This window comes from Pongo pygmaeus, chromosome 10 (assembly GCF_028885625.2).
Source record: "Pongo pygmaeus isolate AG05252 chromosome 10, NHGRI_mPonPyg2-v2.0_pri, whole genome shotgun sequence".
Classification (NCBI taxonomy): Eukaryota; Metazoa; Chordata; class Mammalia; order Primates; family Hominidae; genus Pongo; species Pongo pygmaeus.
In genome coordinates, this window is record NC_072383.2 from 56,224,804 (window position 1) to 56,247,097 (window position 22,294).

The 22,294-nt window shown below is 38.7% G+C and overlaps 1 pseudogene; it reads left to right on the top strand.

Annotated features, from left to right (window-relative positions):
• Positions 1–16,842: 16,842 nt before the first annotated feature.
• LOC129010405 (ADP-ribosylation factor 1-like) lies at positions 16,843–17,362 on the top strand (annotated as a pseudogene).
• Positions 17,363–22,294: the final 4,932 nt, after the last annotated feature.

The window sequence follows — 22,294 nt, forward strand, 5'->3', positions numbered from 1 at the left end:
CCTAGCCTGGACCAACTGCAGTGAATCTCAAGATTATTCCTTGGAAATCTGAGACAGAGATGCCTTTTCTTTCAGGTAGGATATGGGCAACATGTGGAATTTGTTGGCAGTGATATTGCAACCACTGGGGGAGTAGCTTTCATGGGGGGGCAGGTAGTCTGCACTTAGAAACATACCCTCTACATATTACAGAACAACCTAACAATTAATGTTGGTAATGATGACCCTAGGTCAAGAATAAAATATTACACTATAAGTTAATATTAACTATGATTTCATATTTTAATAAAATATTAAAACTGTGACTATGAGCATGAGGTAGACATTGTGAAAGGCAGCGTAGAGACAGAGTTTGAGTTTCCTCGTGGACATTTTTGTGCTGCTGGCTCAAACCAAACCTCAAATCCTCTTTACCCTTAGATTATCCAGGGATGGGAACCAATACATTCCTTTATTGTTTTAGCTTGTCTGTGTTGGATTTCTTTCAACTGCACCCAAAATCCTTATAACTGATGCACTATATTTTCAGCCTATTTAATCATATAAGCATTTTGACAGTCTGCTTCATTAATTTTTCTCCTTGCCTAATTCTTTATCCTGTTTCAGTTTAAATTGTTTCTTGGCTGGGTGTGGTGGCTCACGCCTGTAATCCCAGCACTTTGTGAGGCAGAGGTGGGTGGATCACAAGGTCAGGAGTTTGAGCCCAGCCTGGCCAACATGGCAAAACTCTGTCTCTACTAAAAATACAAAAAAAAAAAAAAAATTAGCCTGGCATAATGGCAGGCACCTGTAATCCCAGCTACTCAGGAGGCTGAGGCAGACGAATTGCTTGAACCCAGGAGACGGAGGTTGCAGTGAGGAGAGATCATGCCATTGCACTCCAGCCTGGGTGACAAGAGCATGACTCCATCTCAAAAAAATTTTTTTTGCTCTTCAGCTTTCTAGTTTATATTTCAGCTTTCTAGTTTATATTTATATTATATTATTTATATTTATATTAGTGCCGATCAATTGTTTATAACTGCATAGGATCACGAAATGACCAGAGATCAGTTATTCCTGCTCCCTTATTTTTAGATAATAAAGGTAAAGATAGTGAGGCTAGATGATACAAGCTAGATTATACAGTCATAGTTTTAATATTTTATTCATGACTTTGAGTCATCATTATCAACATTAAGCATTAGATTGTCCTGTAATGTGTATGGTAGATTATTAAATGCAGACTATTTGCCCCCCTAATGGAAGTGTTTTTCTAAATAGCCTTCCATCTGTCTTTTCCAGTTAGTTGTTGCTTTTTGCTGCTGCTTTTGGGAGTTCTTTGATCATTCTTGTTGCCTCTAATCTTCTGTCTACTGTATGATAGGAAAGGAATGAGAGTCACTAAGGTTAATCATGCTTTATAAGCTGATAACCTCAACTTTACACACAATACTAAATCCGTTCACTAAGGGGTGAATTAATAACTATAATGTGACATAGATGACCACTGAAGTTGTTTTCACCAATATTCTTTAGTCTTTTTTTATTTTCACTTGCTTCTGGTTTTTGGTCATATGGGTGTCTGCAGTTGTTGACAGTATAGAAAACAGAAAATTTTTTTAAAAAAAGAGAGGAAAGAGAAAGATTAGGAAGTGTTAGTACTCTTAAAATTTTTGAAGGGTAGTTGTATGTTAAATGTTACCAAACCTCATAAATAAAACAGGTAAACCTAAGTTAAATGATATATTTAGTACATTGTGGTTCTGGTTAATTGAATTTTATAGCTTGCTGAAGTGGTATTCTGAAAATCCTTCATCTTCTTAAGATCTTTCCTTAATATAGTGTCTGTTTAGCTTTCATAATAGATATCACATATGAAAGAAAATATTTTTCCTCATAAATTTGCATCTTTCAAGGTCTCCTTCTGCATGGCACTAAGTGAAAACCTGGAGGGCGAGGGTTTTGAACTGTTTTGTAGTTTTGACACTGCTAGTTGGCACGTGTCAGACACTATTCCTACCCACTGCTGTCTTATTCTACTCTCCTTTGGGGCACATAGAAAGATTCTACTTTCTGCCACCTTAAGATTAGGCATGGCTATGTGCATTCTCTGAGGAAATAGAAACAGAAGTGATGTATGTCACTTTAGGTCAAAGCCTTTCACAGTCAGGCTTGAGTATTCCTTCTGTGGTAATCATAGAAGCATGTGTCAAGATGGAGACTCTGCAGCATGGGTGGATAAGGCATACACTTTTATAAAGCCACTGAGATTTTGAGATTTTTGATACCACAACATATCCCAGTCTTTGGAAGGCCCTGGGTGATCCATAGGGCAGAAGTGGCAGAGCTCTAGAATTAACTCCTTCCCCCTACCCTTCCCCTTAACTGGAATAGCTCCTCTTTGTTTTGTTTTGTTTTTTTTTAATTTTATTTGACAAAACCCTTTTTATTGCTTAAAAAGAGATTAAAAACCACCCATGTAGGAGTTTGGCCTGAATGTTCTCTGGACCCTAGGATTTAATGGATTTTAAAACATTTGCTGCTTAAGTTTTCTTGTGATTAGCTTCTCTGATAAAAGTAGATTACAGCCAAAATTTAATTAATTGAGGGTTTCAGTATATTGTGCTTTTCCCTAATGGTATACCCAAGCTGTGCTTATCAATTGACATGTCTGATGATTGTATGTGGTTTATGAAATGAGGTTCACTTGTTGATAATATATGTTATAAAGCACAGCAGTGAGACATATTAAATATATAATAGACAGTGGGAGTATTTTGTTAACAGTAGCTTATTATTTCATATTATTTTATCATTTAAGACCTCAATCACTGTTCATACTGCCTTTCATTTAAGCCAAGCATTTAGTATACTTGTAGAATTTGGACTGAACAATATTATTTGATTCCATTATTGAAAAATACTTTTTGTGAGTCTTTACTCTCTAGGACTTGAGCATAAAATTCCTGAAAATAGAACCTATTCATATGTTAATGTATATTTAAAAACACATAAGCTCATTGTCAGATGCAGACAATTTTGACTACTCAAATGAAGGGTAAAAAACACATGGATTATACCAAAAAATGGATAATTCTCTAATCATTTATAAAGTAACACAGTGATCGATAAAAATGCTGAAAGAAGGTACTCTTGGTTAATTAAAATTTTTGCTTGACAAGAGGTTTAAAGAAACAGGTGTTTTTATTTTGAAAGTTTCAAAAATGCTTCTTGATTTAACAAGTAGAGTTTCATGACCAATATTGAATCTTTGAAGATTGAAAATCTTGCATCAGTTTGGCTGTCATTAATCTGTAGAGACGGGATCTTGCTATGCTGCCCAGGCTGGTCTTGAACTTCTGGACACAGGCAATCCTCCCACCTTGGCCTCTTAGAGAGCTGGGATTACGGGTGTGAGCCACCATGGCTGGCCTGGGTGTCATTAATCTGAACATGAATAGTCAATGTAAAAACAGAGAATGTGGAGGAAGTTGGGTTGAAGTTGCACAGTTTGAGAATGTACTCTCTAATGTATTATTTTAAAAAACTAAATTTCTCCTGTGAGTGTACTAACTGCTTTTGTGCTTAAAGCAATTGCTGGGGTAGACTGTGGGACTGGCAAGTGAAACAAAACTGGTAAGTGAAGGATCGTCCAGCTGGGTTTTAGTTAAATGAAATTTTATATCATCTGCCTCTGTTATGCAGATGCAAACATCCCTCCTTAGCTTTCCTCACTCCTAATCCTGACCAGTGGTCAAGTTGCCCCTTATGTTGAGAGTTTGAGCTAGGCAGTGGTGGGGAGAGAAGTTAAGGGAGCAATTATTTGGAAGTAAGCAATTTATGTTTTTAAATACACATGGTCTGCTTCCTAATTGCAGCCCTCACAGGGTTAGGCAGTCTGACTGAGCTCCTCTAGCTGCAGCGTAAGTGGTGATTTGAGAATCTTATTGGGAAGAGACTGCTTTTCTAGTGAATTTTCAGAGTAAGCATGTTGCCAGATCTCATGTTCCAGCTTCCCCAAGAGAAACTAGAAAGAAATGATGTAGCGAAGGATTCTAAAATAAACATTCAAATTAATGCTCATAGACTGGAGTTGTAATTCGGACTCGCTTCCATCATTATGTCTCCCAAGCATTTGGTTTTGAAGAACACCTGGCAAAGAGTTATCCTGAAGTTGTGTTGCCTTATTGAACCCAGCGTAGACTATACCCTTTCTGTCTGCTGGTTCTGTATCATTGTGACTATTGTCCAGCTTCTTGATCTTTTGTATTACTTGCACGTTTCTTTAGTGAATTCATTGGTTCTGACAGGATCCATATTTTTGATCTCCACATGTCCACATGGCATTAAATCTAACTGTGGGAAATGTTATCATCACACTACAGTTATTATATTGACAAGCACATTTCCCTGAGTAGTCAGTCATGGAAATGGAGAGATTACTCATTTTCTGAAATACATGATGGTTATGAAGAGGGCAGTATAAGCTAATGGAAAGAGCTCTAGATGGATGAACATGATTCTTTTTATGACAGAAAACCATTAATTAAATGCCTTTTTCCATGTATTACTCTGCTAATCTCCACACAGAGGGTCGTACTCAGAATTTATTTTTTCCTTTGTAAATTTGCAAACTACCATATAGTAATACAACACAAATATTTATAGATTTCAAGAAAAATGTCATTACATTAACACATGGTACAAAAATATAATTGCATAAAGCTGAGGATTTATTTTGGGACTGGTGAGAAATGATGGGGTAGGAGTGGGGGGAGACAAGGTTGGAACACATTTCAGAAGAGAACCCGGAAAAGTAGCCATCAGGACTCTGTCCCCACTAGGCTGGGGAAGCAGCCAGGCCTTTTCTGGAGAATGCAGAAGGCTTGGCTTTTTGAAATGAATGAAATGGAGTAAGGGGTGTGTACAGAAACATGTACTTAGTACCTGTTTTATGACTTTGCTTTTGTTCTGTGTGCATTAGTTATTTATGTTGCTCTTCACTAGAAGACCCGATCTAAATTTATTGGAACAAATGAAGAAATGTATTCCAGTGACTCAGTGATTCAGGTCTTCATAGGTTGATGGGAGGTGAAGGGACCTGGAGTTAGAAGGAGGAACTCAAGCTCCCATTGAGAAGAAGTTGCTGTCTTTGGTTTGGAGCAGGCAGAAGGAGCAGAAGAGGAGAAAACGTGTTTTAAAATTGTCAATCAGCAAAGTGTCAATGCAGGAAGGGGTACCCTTCTAAGCAATGGCCAGCCACATATTGTTAGATAATTAATGGAAGGTCCCCCCTCCCCCACATGGCCTATGAGAAGGCATGGAGGAAGTCTGCATAGTTTTTCAGGAATAACCTCAGTAAACACAGAAGTGCCCCTACATTGAAGGGAGTCTGGAACCTGAGGACTTTGTTCTTCAGAAAAGACAGAACCAAGATTGGATTAAGTTCCACAGTCATTAAAATCAATTTATATTTATATGCTAAGCATATGAGCTATACCTTTGTTATTTTGTTTCTTTAAACTTTAAGTTTATATTATGCTCTCATAATTGTACATAGTTAATTAATTATGCTCTCATAGTTAATTGTACATAGTTAATTAAATTATGCTCTCATAATTGTACATAGTTTTCTATCAACATAGATTCATCATTAGATAATGAATTATACCTAAATTAGTAATTACAGAAGTGTCTTCTAGCTGATCCTGGTGCTCTGCAAATAGCTGTTTGGTCCTAGTTCTTACTAGAGGGGATGCAAGCTGGAGACTTGACCCAGTGTTTCCTGGAGGCACATGTCCCAGAGGGGAGAAGAGAAGAAGGAGACCTTCAGGCAGACAGTGCTGCTTGAGGCTCTTGTTTCTTAGAATGGTTGGAGAGAATGGAATGGTGGATACAGAGCCTCTTAGCTCAAATAAAATAGATATAAATTTTGACACCTGCCAGGGAAGGGGGAAGCATTTCCTCCTTAGCTTTTAAAAAGTCTAGAATTTTTTTTAAAGTTCTTGTTTCCTGATCACCTTTCAAGCAAGTGTCATATGATGTTACGTCTGAAAAAATAGTTGTGTCCCTAGGAAAATGGAGTTTAAAAATATTGAAGAAAGATGACTCTTTTGGCCCATCTTTCTCAGGCATAGGAGACCTAAGATATGTCTCTGAATGAAATCTCATGCCATCTTTATGGCCATCCTGTCCTTTCCTGTCCTTTGTGGCTGTCTTCACCATCCTCTGGGTCGTAGATGTCAGGGATTTAATCTTATAATCACTGCAAAGAAGAAATGTAGTTGGAAATCCTGCCAGGGTAGAATCTGCACAAGGCCAGTGCCTGTTAGATGAATAAGGAGCTGAGGCTGCCACTGCCCACTTCCCATCTCCCCTATGCCAGCCTCACCCCCAGAGAGACACTGGCCATTATTTCCCCAGACTAAATTCACACTAAACTCTGGTAGGGGTTTAAGAAGGTTTCAAGTGTGTATTCCAGAGCAATATAGTGCCAGAAATTTGGGAATTGTTTTTCTTTAGCCAACACATTTCTTTGTCCAAGGAATAGGATGGAAACTCACATCTCCCTTGTGCCCTGGCTTTAGCAATTTTCTCTGTAATTGGTCCCATGTTTCCCAGCAAGCTTATCTTTCAGCCCACTCTTTCTGGTATCTTTGTGCACCCTCCACTCCCACCCTATAAAATGCTTCCTTTCTCCAAAGGATAACTGTCCTGCCCTCAGTTCCTTTTTCTGTCTTGTAAACTCTGTCTCCTTAGGCTTTGACTGAGTATAAATGGATTCATTTGATTATGCTTTTATTTCTGTTATAATTTTTGGGTTTTCTTGTTCCACAGAGGGACAGGGAGAAACTCTGGGCTTGTAGTTGAGCTGAATAAGAAGTAGTGCTTTAAGTCCAGTTAACTCCTTACCAGTGATATGGCAGGTCTTCATTCATCTACAGTTAAATATGTGATATGGTGAGAATTTATCTTCTTATGGACATTGCATAGTCTGGTCTATATAAGGGATGCATAGTTCCCCTGTGACTTTGAGCCTTCTCTCTAAATAATAAATCTGACTTTATTAAATTAAAGCACTTTTCACCTCCTGACCTGGCTTTCATTAGAAAGGCTTCCCATAGGTTTTACAGAAAATGTCCCAGCTGGAGCCATTTAGACAATAGTGCCCCATACTACAATGGTTTTTCTCTTACACATTAGCTTCTCCTCTATTATCAGGGATGGGGATTTTTATTCCATCTCTCTATAAAGAAAAAGTCTGCAAGCCCTCAGTCTTGAGAGTGATCAGATCTTTCTGGCATACTGATGTGTATCCTGACTGAGTGTTTAGGGTACATTTTTAGAACAGTTCTTCTTTTGTTGACAAAGGGAAATTGAGACTGAAGCAATGACATAAACTATCAGGACCAAAGGAAGAACATTGTATGAATTTTTTTTGACTTGTCATTTCTTTGTGGCTGGATATATTTGATCTGGGAGGAAATATGCATGGTTGGATACTATATTAGGGTTATAAATTATGTAATTAATTTTACAGAGTGAGACTGATACTATGAATGTACATTCATCAAAAATATTAGGAAGTAAAAGACTAAAAAAAAATGTGAACGTATTTTTAACTAGATCTTTAAACTAAAGGCCAGCTTTACGGCTTCCTTCCAGCTCTGTATCTCTCTCATGCATGTTTCTTTTCAAAGCTGGCATCTTGTTCAGATCAGCTCCACAGGATACAGGGAGCAAGAGCATGTACATGTGCAGGCACACACACACACACACACACACACACCACCATCACTGTAAAATAGTATAATAGTGAAATGTTTTTCTCTGTATCTGAACTGCTTTCTTCTTGAATTTTTATTTTACACATTTCATCTTGCTTATATAATCCAAAGGGAAATAGTCTATAGCCTATTTCCTATGAACAAATGCTGAAATGATTAAAATCTGACTGACTTCACTAACATATGCAAAGTTATTTCTGATGACGACTGCAATAGAGGCCCTATTGATGGGACTAAATTGACTTTAATTTTTGTGTGATGAATGAATACTATACTGGGCTATGTAGTCGATTTGGTTAAATTTTATTGCTTTAGTTAAATTTTCAAAAAGGAAAACTTAAGCATGCAGGTCAGTCAAGAGGCTTTGAATTGGTGTATACATTAGAGGGTAGGAATTTACTTCCCCTTGCTTCTATAAGGGGAAAGATAATCAATTACTCCTTGTATATATTTATGAAATCAGAATGCTGGTTACTAGCCAAGGTTTTTCTTTTTCAAAAACTGCAGAGAAGGCTTGCGATGAAAGCCAAAACCTTTTGAAAAGAGGCATTGGATATGTCTCCTTCTATGAATAGGAATAAAAGAAGATTTCCCCCTAAGCCTGCATGACTAAAGATAACATATCTCATTCCAATAACAGTCTCTCCCTTTTTTAGGTACTATAAAAACAACAACAACAAATAATTTGGAGGAGCTTAACTTCAAATACAATTAACACCTTGAGCAAGTTGATTTTGGGAACAATGCTGAGCTCAAGGGTGGCTTCCTAGAAGAAATCTTGACCAGTTTCAGACCTGAGTGGTGAATGGGAGTCAACTAGTCCCAGACAGGTGAAGCACAGTGCCCAGAGAGAAACCAGTCAAGGCAGAAGGTAAGGGCTTAGCAGTGAGGACAGCTCCTCTTGCACAATGTCTTCCACATATTAAGAATTCAGTAGACATTCAAATGACTGGGTCCTTTCAAAAAGTAAAACCAAGGCTGGTAGCTGTTGGGGATGGCGTTTGTTTCTTTGATATAAAGAGGTGATTGCTGAAAGGATGGAAGGAGGGTAGACAGGGAATAAAAGAAATTTACGATTTACTTCACTTACTTCACAGAATCTGGCAGAAACATAACCGAAGTGAATTCATAGCTTTGCATAAAGCTTACTCTAGAAGGAGTGACGAATAAATGAATATGGTATTCATTTTTAAACATTATTTTGTGGCCCGTTATCCACTAAATATAATTCCTATAAAAAAAGAGAGTAAAATTTATCTTTGGGATCTAGATTTGGACATACTAGGGCTATCTTTATGAAACTGTTGCCAAAAAGGAAGACAGGGAAGAAGATAGAAAATGCTACAGCTAGAAGAGGAAAGAGTTTAAGATATTTTAGGAAAGTAAAAAATGAGAAAAAAAAATTTAATGCCATACTGACACAAACAACATACAAAAATTCTACTTATTTTAAGAGTATATACTCTCAGAAGTGAAAAAACACTAACTCTCAGATGACAAAGCTGTCTTGAATACACAATGCTAGTTATTTGGTATAATTGTTTTTAGTTAGCAGTTAAATGAATATTATAAAACGGATACTTTAAAAAATAATGCTATCTATTTTCTGAAGTTTCTGTATCTAAAAAAAGAAAGATATAGAAATAATGGATTTGGGAATATCTGTAACGGAAGAGCAATTAAGAGAGTTTTTGTTACTACAGGACAAGGACAGTAACAAAGAACAATCTCACACATTTGGTGAAATATCTAGCCGTGTCTTCCCCACTCAGGAACCATAAGCCATTAAACAATTCCATTATGCTCCCAAGAGCCACTTGCATTCTAGCCAATAAAATACCTTAACCCAAAGCAAATTAGAACCAAAGTAGCTTTTCTCACCAAATGACACAGAGACATTACTGTTTCTGAAATGAGAACAGAAAGGCTATGACATGACTTCTACTGAGTCACAAGGAAGAATTCTTGGAATCCCCACTTCCTTTGCCTTCTTTCTGCCAGGCATAGCAGGAATGACTGAATAATTGTTTGTAAGACTTAAAAATACAGTTGTAATAGCATTACCTAAATAGGGAAGAAATCACCATTATATGCATTATCCACCAGTGAGATAATTTTCACTTAAATTTGCATCCAGTACTTCACCAGCCACCTTTTCAATATTCTTCACAAAATGCACACACATATTGGTTATTTTTAATAATGAAAAGATTTCTATACTCGTGAATTTTCAGTATCACCAATTTGCACAGTTGAATCATTTTTTCAATGAGTACAGGGTAAGAATGGAGAAGGAAATTTGTTGGATTTATTCCAGTTTGGGAATTTGGTAGATATTTGCTTTAGAACAGGTTGTTGGGGATATTGGCAAGAAAGTGGATGAGTGGTAGACCATGGAGTCTAAGTTGAATATGGAAGGTTGTATACACATTTATTACCTTACAATTTCTGTGGATCAGGAGTTGGACATGGCTTAGCTAAGCCTACTCTTTAGTGTGTCACAAAGTTGTAACGAATGTGTCAGTTGGACTGCCTTTTCATCTGGAGACATAACTGGGGAAGCAACCTCTTCCAAACTCACTCAGATTGTTGGCAGAATTCATTTCCTTGCAGTTTTAGGACTGAGGGCCCCAGCTTCTTGAAGGATGTCAGCTGGAGGCCATCTTTACTTCCTAAAGTTGGTATAGTTCCTAGAGCCTACTTAAGTTCCTAGAAGCTACTCATCGTTCCTAGTGGCAACTCATGGTTCCTGGATATCCTTCCCACCATGGGCTTTCCCAACGTGGTGAATTAGTTCATCAAGCCAGCAAGGAGTTTCTGGAGTGTGAGTCTGCTGGCAAGATGGAGTCTTATATAACTTAAAGTAACTAAGGAAGTAGCATCTCATAATCTTTACCATCTGTTATTGGTTAGAAGAAAGGCACATAGTTCCTGCCCACACTCAAGGGGAGGTGACTACACAGAGGTATGAATACCAGGCGGTAGGGATCTTGGGTGGCCATCTTAGACACTGTTTGCCACAATATATAAATGCTAAAAGATCAACTGATTTTTTTTTTTGCCCTGGTTCAGAGGCAATAACAATTGATCCTATAGGCTGGAGTATTGTGTTAATTGTTAACACATGGGGATTGGTAAGATTTGATATAGGAGGAGAATAGGGAGCTCTGGAGAGGAAGTGGGGACAGGAATGCTAGTGATTTAGAAATCTGTTAGACATTGATGCTGCTGGAGTGGAGTTATTCTAACTAATTTCTTTTAAAAAAGAAGCATAAATTCATAAGTCTTTGACCCTATCTCTGACTTGCTATTTTAGGCAGGCTCCATTGTAAAACAAACAAAACCAGTGTGTGTGTGTCTGTGTGCATGCATGGGTGTGTGTGCAGTTTTCTCCTCTTTTACTGAGAGAATTAGTTAGAAAATTTGATTTGAAATAGAACATAAAATGTTTATTTTTATAATCTTGATTTTAACTGCATAATAAAATACATGAATAGTAATATGGCAGGCCTTTAGAATCTAACTCTATAAACTGTGAATTTTATGGTTGAAAAGAGTAATGCATATTTGAAAAAACACAGAAGTTTCAAATGCAGGTCCTCTGTTCATTATATTCTTTTGTCCCTAAGGACTGACATACTCTCAGATCTATTTACAAGCTATAATATTTGCCCAAAACAGTGGTTGTCTCTAAGAAAAGTAGGCCACTTAGGCCAGGCGCGGTGGCTCACACCTGTAATCCCAGCACTTTGGGAGGCCGAGGCAGGCAGATCACGAGGTCAGGAGATCAAGACCATCCTGGCTAACACGGCGAAACCCCGTCTCTACTAAAAATACAAAAAATTAGCCAGGCGTGTTGGTGGACGCCTGTAGTCCCAGCTACTCAGGAGGCTGAGGCAGTAGAATGGTGTGAACCCAGGAGGCGGAGCTTGCAGTGAGCCAAGATCGCGCCACTGCACTCCAGCCTGGGCAACAGAGTGAGACTCTGTCTCAAAAAAAAAAAAAAGAAAAGTAGGCCACTTAATTGTTAGCCATCTCTTCTTTTTCATACTGTATTAACTCTCAATCTGGCATGGGTCTGTATGGCAGAATCTGAAAAACTGCTTTAATTCATATTAATATTTTTATTTAATATTTAAGTGAATTTGGTAATATTTCTCAAATTTAATTCTTCTGCTGGTTCCCTCTCTATTTCCAGAACATGATTTTCCCCACCTTGGGTGTAATTCTTGCTCCTTCTGGAATGAAAAAACACACTGAATTATGGTTACAAGTGATGACTCTGGTCAGATCTACTGACTGGATGACTGACTCATGGGTTTGAGTCTTGACATCACTTACTATTAGCTAGATGACACTGAGCAAGCTACTTAAAACTCTCTGGGTCTCGGGTTCCTCACCTGTAAAAAAGGTTGTTGTGATTACAATGTGATTTAAACATTGATAAATCTGGGTATATAATACATGCTCAATGATAGCTATTATAATCCTATCTTTGGGGTTAATTATTTTCTACCCTTTACTTGCCATCAGCTAATTTTCTGATCTTTCCCCTATATGAAGTAAAAATATTGGCACTTGGCTTATGTCTCTTGTTCATGTCTTGGAAGTATCTTTTATTATTTGTGTCCTATTTATAGTCAATTTAGTGGCATAGTCTCAGAATTTTTTACTCTTTCCAACTCTAGCAACCTCAAACATCGCCAAAGTTCAGGCACTGACACTGCGGCCATCTAGTAAACCTTGTTGGCACAAGAAATTTATATCCATTAAAAGTTCTTAAGTGTCAATATTCCATTTGCAGATTACAACCTCAACTTCTTCCAGCTTTCTTAAATCCTCACTCCTAGTAAAACCATGATTTGACCTTAATCTTTGAATTCTTCTTTATCTTCACTTATTTATCTTTTTTTTCCAGTACTTAATCTGGATTCCATGCATCAGCCCAATAACTCTTTTACTAACATTCATCCTGTTACCTGCATTTTGAGTGTGTGGATTTGAGCTCAATGCCACAATTTACCTTCTCTGCTCCTTTAGCGGTGCTGCTCCATGCTGCTGAAGAAAATCTTACTGCCATGTGAACAGATATCTGGACACACACTTGTCTCCAGCCTCAGTAGGACCTTCATGCTTCATCATTTCCCTCTTCCATGTTTCTCCTCAGGCAATACAAATCATTTCTAAATGTTTCAAGTCATATATCTGCCCATATCTCCTAATTCTCTGCAGAGTATGTCTTTTGCTACTTTCACAAGAAAAGCAAGGTAATTAGTTGTGAAATAACTTGAACTCTCCACTCACCACTTACAGAATTGCCCCATTTGTATCTATTTTTTCTTCTTTCTTTCAGTGTCAGAGGATAGATGATGTGACCCTCTCTCCATGTGTAGTCAGTACTCCCATCCCCTCCTACCCCAGGTGTAAACTTGTGCACGCAGTGAGCCCCTGCATGCATGCACTGACTTGCTTTTAATTCTATCCCTTCCTTCTCCCCCAGAATGTTGCTGTATTATTTCCCTATTTCAAACTCTATATTTCTACTTTTTCCCATCTCGTAATCCATCCCAAAAAATAGAACCTTCCAGGCATTTAAAAGCAGTGCAATGTAGTTAGAGTGACAGGCTGCATTGGAAAGCAAAAGGTCCAAGTCGGAAAAGCAATGCGAAGCTCAAGGGCAGAGGGTGAGGTGAATGGAATATAGGAGAACATGAGTTCTGAGGACAAAAGCCTGGAAGATAGGACAGATACGGGCCATAGCTGGGCTGACAGACCACCTCAAAAACTCATGCACGTGCAGACCATAAGAAGCTTATAGTTGCTATTGGCAACATGAAAAGTCACATCTTTCCTCCATCAGTGTTACAAGAATAGTGAAAAAAGCCACAGTATAACCAGGCTTTAGAGCTGTTTCTCCTGAGCACTGTTTGGCTCACATAAGCCCAATCTCTAAATTCAACCACGCGAGTGAAAACCGCTCAAATATGTTTTATGCACAAAGTCATCCAAAGAATGATATCTAGGTGGCAATTAGTTGCAGAATATAAAATCTTAAATTAGATAGCTACATAAGCTCTGTATTCTATATAGACAGATGTAATAGTACAGTAGTATATGGAGTCTAAATTGTGAATGGAATGGGGGAGGCAAAATTATGGAGCGACTTGCTTATATACTTCAATATTCTGAACCTAATAATTTAACAAGTGTTTTCCAGAGCTTCAGGAATCATTTGTTATTTTCATACAAGCTTTCTTTAATCCCTAAGATCCTGATCCCCATGATAATTTAAAAGTGGAGTTCAAAGGAATAACAACAAGTAGATTGAGATTAAAGTTGTAAAAATGCCAGCGTATAAGAGGCCCTTTTTCTGTGATTGTAGGTGTGTTATGAAGTGAAGCAGTTGTTCCTTAAGTGTAGTCCCTGGATGAGAAGTATCAGCATCATCTGGGAAAATTTTGGAAATGCAATTTGTTGTGTCTTACACCAGACCTATCAAATCAGGTTCTCTGGGAGTGCAGTCCTGTAAATCTGTATTTCAGTAAGTGCTCCAGGAGACTCTGATGCATCTCAAGTTTGAGAACCACGGGCTTTAGAGGATTGGAGCAGCACTGTACATGGATAAATTTGCAGCTACTTAAATGAATTACCAAAGGAATGCTAGAAAACGGTATTTGGTTTTATGAATAGGTACTTGGAAGAGAAATTTATCTAATCCTGGTAAAATTTATAATATATTAATGGGGCTGAAATATTATTCCAAATGATAGAATTGTGATATTTGAAAAGAAAATGGATCTTTATAGCCTGAAATTATAGATTAAACTTAACAAGTGAGATTTGATAAGGAATAGAGGCAAATTCCCATATTTAGCTACAAAACCCCAAATGAATGTGTATCAGATGGGAGAAAAATGTCCTGAAACCTTTAGTTGACTACACTTTCAATATGAATCAATGATATGATGTGGCTACAACAAATTATCATAGTATATTATTCACTCATTTATTTGTTCATTTATTCAATAGCTATTTATTGAGCACCTACCGTAAACCAGGTGCTACACTGGTCACTAAGAACAAAAGGATGAGTAAAGCAGACATGGTCTTCTCATTTAAAGGAACTTACATTCTCGTGATTAGTAAAATAAAAACCAACAAACAAATCTATAAAATACTTTTCAGTTACTGTTAAGTGTTAATAAGAACAGCAAGAGTGATGAAGACCATACTGTTCTTTTTTGTATCTATCACCCAACCCCATGCCTATAGAATTGTCCTCAGCTGAGGTGAGTCACACTTCTGCAGAATTAGACAGATGAGAGAAAGTTTAGTGCAATGGGTTTCAAACTTGAGCTGCATGAGGAACACCTGGAGGGCTTTTTAAAAGTCGGATTGCTGAATCCTAAGCCCCAGAGTTTCTCATTCAATTGGTTTGAATTGGGACCCCAAAACTTACATTTCTAACAAGTTCCTAAGGGTAATGATGCTGTTGCTGGTTTGGGAGCCACTGGTTTAGACCAGGATAAGGCTAGGGAGGACCAGGACCTGGGGATGCTTTTCTCATAGAAGAGGAAAATTCAATAAGACATGATAGTTGTTTTGAAGTATTTGTAGGAATGATATGTATAAAAATAGATTAAGTTTATTCTATGTAGTCTGAGAAGTAGGATGTAGGTTATTTGGAAGAAGCAGGGAGACAGAGTGTAGAAACATAAATAACTTTTAATCTTAGAGCTGATTTAAAACGAGATAGATACCTCAGAAGGGATGAATTCTACCAGAGGCAATGAAGTGTAGCACTGATGATGACTCACTGGGGATGCTATGTGGACAGAAGAGGCAGAGAAAGCCCATCTACAGAGTCTAGGGCAGTAGAGGGGAGTGGAGGCAGAGAGGGAAACCTGCCCAAATTGCCAGTAACTTTTTGCTTTTTGGTTCTAGTCTTTCTTGAAGCTCAGGCATTTTTGCCTTTGAGTCCTGTGGAGTCATTTCTATAACCCTAAAAAAAATTCTCTATTTCTGTTTAAGCTAATTTCTTGCTCTATTTTCTAAAAAGGAATCTAGTAATGACCATATCTGTTGGAATTGGAAACATGGAGTTCATTGGTCATATTTGCCAGTGTAATTTCAGGGCTGCTTTTGGAGTAGACATTAAATTATGGTGAAGAGTGAATGAGAGGTGAAGAAGTAGAGGAATCAAGAGTGGTCTAGAAAGTGTGGCTCAAAGCAAGAGGGAATTTTGGAGTCCAAACACTTTTTTTTTTCAAAGACGGGAATGACTAAAGCACTGTATACTTTGAGGTAAAACAGACAATTGAATGGGAGAGAGAGAGCAGATAATAATTGGAGTAAGTTGAGGTAGAAATAAAACAGAATGAGATTAAAACCCAAAGAAAGAAGTTAGTTTTGAACTAGAGGAGGAACATCTCATCTTCTGAGGACACAAAGCAAGAAAGGAAGCTTGGCCTTAAAGGGAGGTAGTGGTGAGACAGGGGACAAGAAGTTGAAATTCATGCGAAGTATGAAGTGAGATAATTTCCTGAGGGAGGGCTGGGATTGCGGAGGGTAGAGTAGGAAGCCTAAGGAGACAATGAAGTTTGAAGCATCACTTCAGGAAGTGGAAAAGGGATTTGACCAAAGACAGAAGAAGGGGTTGTGGAGCAGGAAGGGGAGCCCAGATAAGACCCTTGATTTAGAGTGATAGCAATTGGAAAATTATGTAATATTTGCCAGTGTGATCAGAAGCTCAGGGAAAGTCTAGATATGGAGACAAATTCCAGGGAGTGTGAAGGGAAGATAGTCATGCAAGGAAGTTAAGAGAACTGTTTTTTTTTTTTAAAGTTATTTGATGGAGGCCAGGCATGGTGGCCCATACCTGTAATCCCAACACTTTGGGAGGCTGAAGTGGGTGGATCACTTGAGGCCAGGAGTTCGAGACCAGCCTTGCCAACATGGCAAAACCCCCATCTCTGCTAAGAATAAAAATATATACATTAGCCAGGCGTGGTAGTGCTAATCTGTAGTACCAGCTACTTGGGAAGCTGAGGGTCCATGGGGAATATCTTTTACCAACCTCTTTAAGGGCGTTTTTGGCAAAAAAGAAATGCTTGTCCTCATGGTGGGCCTGGATGCTGCAGGCAAGATGATGATTTTGTATAAGCTGAAGCTAGTTGAGATTGTGACCACTGTTCCCATCACAGGCTTCAATGCAGACACATGGAGTCTAGGAACATCAGCTTCACTGTGTGGGACATGGCAGGCCAGCACAAGATCTGGCCTCTGTGGTGCCACTACTTCCAGAACACATAAGGCCTGATCTTTATGGAGGACAGTAGTGACAGAGAGCACATGAACAAGGCCCATGAGGAGCTCATGAGGATGTCGGCTGAGGATGAGCTCTGGAATGCAGTCCCCCTGGTGTTCCCAACAAGTAGGCCCTCCTCAACACCATGAACACCACTGAGATCACAGACAAGCTGGGGCTGCATTCCCTGCTCCACAGGAACTGGTACATTCAGGCCACCTGTGGCACCTGTGGTGACCAGCTCCATGAAGGACTGGACTGGCTGTCCAGTCAGCTCCAGAACTAGAAGTGAATGTGACACCCTTCTCCATCTCCCTCCTCCTCTTAAAACCTCTGCTTTACTCCCATGTGGCAAAAAGCTCTGTACTGTGAGTACCAGAAACTGCCTTTGTGGTTTGGCTTATTGTGTGCATTGCACTGTGCTGTAAATGTGGCAGAAGCAGCCTGTGGCCAGGCTTTTCATTAGATGTAAATAGGTTTTGTTTCCAACAAGACAGTTTCTGGTAGTCACGTGCAATATTACTCAGCTTTTTTTTTTTAATTGTAAAAAATAAAATCAACTCACTGGTCAGTGCTGAGAGGGATTGTAGGCCTGTGGGCACCTGGCCTCTGGGAGTCACTGTGTTGGGATTACTGGACGCACCCCTGGCTTTAGAGCTGTGTTGAAATCCATTCTTGTGGTTGGTTTTAAGCCTGAACTCAGCCATTTTTAAAATGGTTAAAAATCCAAGTTGAGAACACTTGAACACACAGAAGGGAGACACTCCCTAGTGTGGATTTGCAGTTATGGCCTGGATGCTAGTCACCAGCTTGGCTGTTCCCCTCAGGAATGTGAGGTGGTGGCCTGTCAGACCACATCAATTCTGCATGATTGCAGTAGAGACCCCTGTGACTCACCTGTTCTTGAGTCACTTTGCATCCCATAGCCTTGTGCTTGTCCCTGTGCTTCCATGGTTCCTAAGGGCTGGACTAGGAACCCATTGCCAGCCCACTCTCCCCTAGGCTGCTTAGCTGCCCATCCACCTGCCCACAGCCAGCTCAGGGGACACAGGCCCCACCTGTCCCTTGGTAAGCATGTGGCCAGAGTGGGCTCATTGCCTCCAGCACTGACACTGTCTTAGACATATTGGTGGGATGTCTTTGGCATCACCAGTAGGAGTGTGTGTGAGCCAGGCAGGCCATGCTTCTAAACCTACAGACCCTTGGAAGCACCCTATCTCCATGTATGACATAGCTTTCTCTCCCTTAGCTTGCAACAGTCCAATTTGCTATCAAAAAAAGATGACCTCTACTTTTTCTTTTGTATTTTGATGAACACTGCAGGAGCTGGAGCTGTTAAATTATCTTGGGTAAAACCTCAGAACTGGTCTGTTTGATGTCAGGGAATCTTACTTGTTCAATACATAATTAATAAAAGAAAATAAAAATAGTTGCTCTTCAAAATAGATTTCTCCGCTGTCATAGCAGATACACTGAAGCTGCAATTATGACATAGTTACCCTTTGCAAAATTGCTTATAAACTTACTTTCTCCTCATTGTAATGAATGGGAGTCTTCCTGGCTGACTATGCTGTCAGTGTAGTTTCTGAACAGCTGCTAGAAGCGGACTGGACATATTGGACCCACTCAGGACACCGGATGCCCTGCATTAGGGGACTCCTTAGGACTGTTTAAAGCGTGAAATTGAGAGGAATTTTTAACTCAACAGCAGAGGAAGTTTTAGTGTGGTCAAAGAGGCCACTAAAAATACTTTGTATGTACTAGTTTCCTGTGGCTTCTGTGACAAATTACTACAAGTGCAGGAGCTTAAAACAACACAGGATTTATTCTCTTAAAATTTTGGAGGCCAAAAGTCGAAAACCAAGGTATTTTCAGGATGATGCTCCTTCTGCAGGCTTCAGGGCAGAATCTGTTTCCTTCCCTATTTCAGCTTCTAGAGGTCACCTGCATTGTTAGAGGATGGCTCCTTCCTTTCCTATTCCTTACCTCCAATATTTTGCTTCTGTCATCATATCTCCTTCTACTGAGTCTGATCTTTCTGCCTAGCTCTAATAAGGACCCTTGTGATTCCATTAGTGATACCTGGATAATCTAGGATCACCTGTTTTCTTTTTTTTTTTTTTTTTAATTTTAAGTCTAGGGGTACATGTGCAGGTTTGTTATATAGGTAAACTCGTGTCACAGGAGTTTGTTCTGTAAATGATTTCATCACCCAGGTACTAGACCTAGTGCCCAACAGTTATTTTTTTCTGTTTCTCTCCCTTCTCCCAAACTCTACCCTCCGGTAGGCCCCTATGTCTGTTGTTCCCTTCTTCTCTTGGTGTCCGCTTGATCTCATTATTTAGCTCCCACTTATAAGTCACAACATGTGGCATATGGTTTTCTGTTTCTGCATTAGTTTGCTAAGGAATAGGGCCTCCAGCTCCATCCATGTTCCTGCAAAGGAAAGATCTTTTTGTGGCTGCATAGTATTCCATGGTATATATGTACCACATTTTCTTTAATATGTCATTAATGGGCATTTAGATTGATTCTATGTGTTTGCTATTGTGAATAGTGCTGCAGTGAACGTATGTGTGCATGTGTCTTTATGGTAGAACAATTTGTATTCCTTTGGGTATACACCCAGTAATGGGATTGCTGGGCTGAATGGTAATTCTGTTTTTAGCTCTTTGAGGAATCACCACACTGCTTTCTACAATGGCTGAGCTAATTTACACTCTCACCAACAGTGTATAAGTGTTCCCTTTTCTTCACAACCTCGCCAGCATCTGTTATGTTTTGACTTTTTAATAATAGCCATTCTGACTGGTGTGAGATGGTATCTCATTGTGGTTTTGCTTTGCCTTTCTCTAATTAAGAGCAATACTGAGCTTTTTTTCCCCCTGTTTGTTGACCCTATTTATGTCTTCTTTTAAAAACTGTCTGTTCATGTCCTTTGCTCACTTTTTAATGGGGTTGTTGTTTTCTTGTAAATTTATTTAAATCCCTTATAGATGCTGGATATTAGATTTTTGCCAGATGCATAATTTGCAGATACTTCCTCCCAATCTGTAAGTTGTCTGTTTACTCTGTTGATAGTTTCTTTTGCTATGCAGAAGCTCTTAAATTTAATTAGATCCCATTTGTCAATTTTTGCTTTTGTTGCGATTGGTTTTGGGATCTTCCTCATGAAACCCTTGCCAGTTCCTATGGTATTGCCTAAGTTGTCTTCCAGGGTTTTTATAGTTTTGGGTTTTACATTTAAGTCTTTAATCCATCTTGAGCTGATTTTTGTATATGGTGTAAGGAAGGGGTCCAGTTTCATCTTCTGAATATGGCTAGTCAATTATACCAGCAACATTTATTGACTAGGCAGTCCTTTTCCCATTGGTTGTTTTTGTCAGCTTTGTCGAAGATCAGATGGTTGTAGGTGTGCAGCCTTATTTCTGGGCTCTCTATTCTGTTCCATTGGTCTATGTGTCTATTTTTGTACTAGTATTGTGCTATTTGGATTACTGTAGCCCTGTAGTATGGAAGTCAGGTAACATGATATATCCAGTTCTGTTCTTTTGGCTTAGGATTGCCTTGGCTATTCAAGCTTTTTCTTTGGTTCCATATGAATTTTAAAATAGTTTTTGTTAGTTTTGTGAAGAATGTCATTGGTAATTTGATAGGAATAGGATCAAATCTGTAAACTGCTTTGGGTAGTATGGCTATTTTAACAATATCGATTATTTCCATCCATGAGCATGGAATGTTTTCCCATTTGTTTGTGTCATCTCTGATTTATTTGAGCAGCATTTTGTAATTCGCATTGTAGGGATCTTTCACCTCCCTGGTTAGCTGTATTCCTGGGTATTTTATTCTTTTTGTGGCAATTGTGAATGGGTTTGCATTCCTGATTTGGCTCTTGGCTTGGCTGTTGTTGGTGTATAGGAATGCTAGTGATTTTTGCACATGGGTTTTGTATCCTGAAACTTTGCTGAGGTTGTTTAACAGTTGAAGGAGCTTTTGGGCTATGACTCTGGGGTTTTCTAGATATAGACTCATGTTGTCCACAAACAGGTATAGTTTGACTTCCTCTTTTCCTATTTGGATGCCCTTTATTTCCTTCTCTTGCCTGATTTCTCTGGTCAGAACTTCCAATACTATGTTGAATGGAAGTGGTGAGAGAGGGCATCTTTGTTTTGTGCTGGTTTTCAAGGGGAATGCTTCTAGCTTTTGCTCATTCAGTGTTATGTTGGCTATGGGTTTGTTATAGATGGCTCTTATTATTTTGGTGTATGTTCCTTCAATACCTAGTTTATTGAGAGTTTTTACATGAAGGGATGTTGAATTTTATCGAAGGCCTTTTCTGCATCTATTGAGATCACATGATTTTTCTCTTTCATTCTATTTATATGATGAATCACATTCATTGATTTGCATATGTTGAATCAGCCTTGCCTCCCAGGCATAAAGCCTACTTGACTGTGGTGGATTAGTTTTTTGATGTGCTGCTGGATTTAGTTTGCAAGTATTTTGCTGAGGATCTTTATATCAATCTTTATCAAGGATATTGGCCTGAAGTTTTCATTTATTTTTGTGTCTCTGCCAGGTTTTGGTATCAGAGTGATGCTGGCCTCAAAGAATGAGTTGGGGAGGAGTCCTTCCTCTTCAACGTTTTGGAATAGTTTCAGTAGGAATGGTACCAGCTCTTCTTTTTACATTTAGTAGAATTAAGCAATCCTAAGCAAAAAGAGCAAAGTTGGAGGCATCACATCACCTGATTTCAAATTTTACTACAAGGCTATAGTAATCCAAACAGCGTGGTACTAGTATAAAAATAGACACATAGATCAACAGAACAGAATAGAGAATAGAAATAAAGCCACATAGCTATAACCACCTGATCTTTGGCAAGTTGACAGAGATATACGATGGGGAAAGGACACCCTATTCAATAAATGGTGCTGGGAAAATTGGATAGCTATATGTAGAAGAATAAAATTGGATTCCTATCTCTCAACATATATAAAAACTAACTCAAGATTGATTAAATACTTAAATATAAAACCTGAAACTATAAAAATTCTAGAAGAAAACTTAAGGAAAACTCTTCAGGACATTGGCCTATGCACGGAATAATTGACTAAGACCTTAAAAGCAAATGTGACAAACCCAAAAATAGACAAATGGGATTTAATTAAACTAAAAAGCTTCTGCACAGCAAAAGAAATGATCAATAAACATCCAA